Here is a 4827-nt window from a genome sequence, read left to right as displayed (position 1 = left end):
TGAGACATACAAACACACACAAATACACACACATGTTGCCTTATATATATATATAGATTACCATTTTAACGTGAACAATATTTATTTTCATTTAAAAAATGTGTAATATTTATTTCTTGTAACTGTTAACTTTCTTTTTTATGTGAAACAGTTTTAAAAGTAAATAAATATTTTTTTTACAGAAAAATATCATTCTTATGTGAAACGATTTATAATAATAAAACAAATACTACTACAAATAATAATGATAATAATAAGCATAATAATACTAATAATCCGTCTAAGAATGTGATCAATTTCTTCAGTTAAAATATTTGTTGGAAAATGTTTCGCCAGGGATGCCAAATCAGCAACTGCCATCTAGAAAACAGGGGGAGTTAGGGTTAGGGTTAATGCAAAAATGAAATGATCCAAGATATATGTCAGAATGCCCAGGTTTTTTCATTGTAACATTGCCCGCGGACCACCACACATTGTGTGCAACTTCAGTCACAAAGGAGACAAAGACAAAGAATGGGAAATAACTCCAACTTGCTTGTTTTTATTTTCTCATTAGTTCAGTAGTGACGTCACTCATGTGATCTAGAATATTCTCCAACTCTCTTACGAGATCTTGAATGCTATCTCATCTCTCCGTGATCGTTCACTTTTTCATAGTCCATTTTTACCCACCAGTGACGTCACTTTGCATGCATTTACATACGTGCATCTGCGCTATGTTACATCATTACAATAATCAAAGATTTTTCTGGGGGTCATTAAAAACATACATTAAGTAGCTGCCTATGTCCTGGTGTTGTCTAGTAACAGAGATTAATCAAAAGAACTCCATGCCCAACCTTGAAATCAAGCAACCTAATTGAATACTTATTTATGTGAAAGAAATTATATAAAATAAAAATTAGCAGCAGACCTTTCCTGATTTTATTTAACATCTATTTGATTATTTAGTTTCAACTAAAACATTTTTATACGTTTATAGCAAATCTGAACATCCATATATCTGGGAAGAAACAATGCTGTAGAAATAATGATACCTGTTAAGAATCCTCTGACAGTGAAGTGAGGCGAGTGAGAAGAATTAATGGATAGAGAGTGAAAGTGTTTGCTACCATCTTTGTGGTAGTACGTATTTGAGAGAAATATTTTGTTTGAAATTTAAATTGTTTTAAATGTCGATGGAATGTATGCATAGTTTTACAAAACACACTTTGGGAAGTGCCGAAAGTGGTAAGAATAAAATATTTATTTTCAAAGAGTTTGGGTAATTTCCTATTTACGGAAAAATTGAGATCATTTTACATAGAAGATAATACATAGCTGGTCAGATTAAGTCGAATGCAAGAAATCAACTGAATCCCTAGTATAATTTGTGGCATGCCGTAAGAAATTTATTGAAGTTTCTGTAATTTGTTGTCATTGTTTTCCTAATCAGTCACATTTAAACAAATAAAGTTTCTTTTTCTTTTTTAACTTATTTAAAAAAAAATTTTTTAGATAAGGATTGATAATTTGTATTATCTGGATTACTTAGACTATTATTTTCACTTTGAATGTTATTTTGATAACGTTTTAGCCATTGTAAACTCTGACTTTCTTGTTGAACTCTGGAATGCTTCTGTCAAACTCTGAAATCTGCACAGACTTCCAAACAGAACACTTTACTTAATCCATGAGAGTAGCGTGTTCTCAATTCGTTTTTGTAATGGCATCCATCTCTCTTTCATGTAACATTGGAAATGGCTGAAAAACGGACCTCCCTCTAATCAAAATTGGCTGCCAGAGAATGATTTATTATTAATTTTAGACAGATCCAGGGCGATGCTGATCAAGAATATACCAACTTTGTGGGTGTTTGTTTTGTAGTTTTTTACGTTTATCTGGACATATGAACACATATACACAGACACCTATTTAATTACCCTTTTATATAATAGTCAGTCACTGTTAATTCCAAATTATATTATTTAGTTCTTACATTAGACACTTTATATATTATTCATTATATTTATCAACAACGTATAAAAATGTTATTACTAATCACTGAAGAAAAACTGATTTTTTTCTTCAAAGGGAAATACGAATAAAGTTTCTTTTTCTTTTTTAACTTTTTTCTTTTCTGCTTTCAAATTGTTATTTCAATCAATTGAACTACTGTTCTCATCTTTGTTGTTATTCTCACAGCGTTTTAGCTGATGTAACCTTCAACCTTCTTCAAATGGATCCTTTTATCTAATCCATGGATATAACGCTCTCATCCCATCAGCCATAATGTCAGCCAGGAGGTAGATGTGACAGTGGCTAAGCGATTAGCAACACAGAATGACAACCTGTGAGTGCCAAGTTCGAATCCAGTTCCTTCAACAGAAACACCTTCTCTTAAGATGTTGGCAACCTTTACGTGGTCCCGCCTGTAAGTACCAATGTTTTTATAGAAAGAATTCTAACCAGAAAGATATCGAGGAAACCCAGGCCAATAATAGGACCATCTGATTCATATGAAAAGAATAAATGAATGAGCCAGAAGGTTAGATCAACCGAAACTTTGTGAAAATAACACTCAAGATGAGAACAGTAGTCTGAATGATCCAAATCACACATAATTATCCTCATCTAAAAAAATTCCAAAATATATAATATCGATTTCAAATCTATTGAAATTCATTGTGCTACTAAATATGACTTGAAATATAATAACAAAAATATTTTGTAAGAGTTGGCATAATCATCTGAAAACAACTATTCGTTTTCCAACTCACAAGAGTGAAATGTTTTTTTTTTTTTTAGTATCTGATATTTGGATTGACCTAGTCTGATACAAGGCGTTTCGAAATTTTACCAATGAAGCTGAAAGTGCACCATCAATCGATGATATGTTGACGCGTCAACATTTGATGATGGTAGAGCAACAAAGGAAATGATTATAAATAAACGACCCAGCATAAACACCCGACAATGGAAAAGTACGACTTCTTCTTCTTCTTCTTCTTCTTCTTCTTCTTCTTCTTCTTCTTCACTGCTAATTTGGGAAGGTTGGTTGTTTCCAAGCAAGACTTTGTCATAATAGACAAACTTAAAGGCTTCCCCCCACCCCATGTGTAGACTTCAAAACTGGATCATATGAAGGACTACTTGAGCCTTTGGTCCATATAATTAAAAGTTGATAATACTACAAAAAAAAAAAGAAAACGAATTGTAACGAGCAAACAATTTAGTAATATATATATATATATATATATATATATATATATATATATATATATATATATATATATATATATATATATATATATATATGTATAGCAATGGTCAAAATTATGGAGCACCTATATAAATTTGAGATTATAATTTAAACCTACGTATTTAAAGATTAAGAATTGTACGGTGAACAATTGAGGGCAAATGTAAAATATTTAACAGTAGATTATAGTATATATGTTTTTGTTTTGTTTTGTTTTTTGTTTTTTTGCTTTAAAACCTATCTCAAGACTTTTAACTAAGTTTCATGCTAAATTCATTTCAATATTCAAATGAGTTATTGTTGTTTCTAAAGGTCGTTTCTTTTTTTTTTTTTTTTTTTTTTTTCAGGTAATATTGGATTCTTACCAGTGCTATAATAGTATATTTAATTGAAAATGTCTCCAAAGAAGAAGCTGTCAGGGATTAAAAGAACACAGATTGTTGCTTTATCTGGTGAAGGATATTCTCAGGTAGAAATTGCCAGGAAGATGGAATGTTCAAGGAAGGGAGTTCAAGCAACAAAAGACACAAGGAAATAAAGTCTTTCAAAAACAGAAAAGGACAAGACTGTAAAAAGTCTGCAACCACCAGGAAAGAAATATCTTTGAAAAGAGTATCCCTTGCAGAAAGAAAAGTTCTTCAGGGCTTGCTGCTGAACTTGGGGAGGATGCAAACAAAAACATATCAGCTCGAACAGTGAGAAGAAGGTTAATTAAAAGGATGCAAAGCAAGGAAGAAGGAGGAAAAAAAGAAAAAATTTGCAAAAAACATAAAAATTGGACACCTGAGATTAGGCCAAAATTGTTCGGTCTGACAAAAGTAACTTTGAGGTAAGTTAACAGTTTCTATTACCTAAACTTTTGAAGAAACAATTGAAATTTTTATGTGAATACACATCCATAACATTTATTCAAAATTTGTAACAAATTCTTTTTTTTCATCAGATTTTTGGCAGCCCTGGAGCAATTTATGTTCGCTGTAGGGATGAAGAGGCATTTCATCCTGATTGTGTTGTCCCAATTGTCAAATTTGTAGGAGGAAACGTAATGGTTTGGAGTTGCGTGGCTTCTTCAGGTACTGGAATGTTAATTAAATAATAACATTCCAACTGATGTAATCATCCAACAAGACAATGCCCGATGCATATGTTAAAAGTTTGTGGTTCCATCTAGTAAAAAAGTGAGAATTCACAAATGTTCATTAAAAAAAAAAAAAAAGAATCAGAGGCCAAACTTCATGAAGAGTGGCAAAAAAATAGATCCTACCACCTGCAACAACTAAGTCAATAATATGCAAAAATTAATAAAAGCTGTTAAAAAGGCAAAAGAAGGAAATGCTAAATATTGATTGTTGTTCATTAATATTTATTAATGTTGTTTATTAATGTTTATTAATATTGTAATATTAATGTTTATTTCACTATTCTTAACCTTTAAATATATAAGTTTGAATCATAATTTTGATTTTTCATTGATGTTCCATAATAATGATAATAATAAAGGCTATATATATATATATATATATATATATATATATATATTAGTCTGTTTGTCTTTCTGTCTGTCTGCCCATTCCTCTTTTGCTCAG

The 4827-nt window shown here is 30.8% G+C and overlaps 1 long non-coding RNA gene across 1 annotated transcript; it reads left to right on the top strand.

The window, feature by feature from the left end:
* Positions 1–3598: 3598 nt before the first annotated feature.
* LOC145283303 (uncharacterized) lies at positions 3599–4585 on the top strand. Its single transcript, XR_013868614.1, has 2 exons — positions 3599–4070; positions 4185–4585. It is a non-coding gene; the product is annotated as an uncharacterized LOC145283303 (long non-coding RNA).
* The last annotated feature ends 242 nt before the right edge of the window (positions 4586–4827 follow it).

The sequence above is a fragment of the Euprymna scolopes genome, chromosome 1 (assembly GCF_053919585.1).
Source record: "Euprymna scolopes isolate OS-2025 chromosome 1, ASM5391958v1, whole genome shotgun sequence".
Lineage (NCBI taxonomy): Eukaryota > Metazoa > Mollusca > Cephalopoda > Sepiida > Sepiolidae > Euprymna > Euprymna scolopes.
This window is presented reverse-complemented; position numbering and strand designations above follow the sequence as displayed.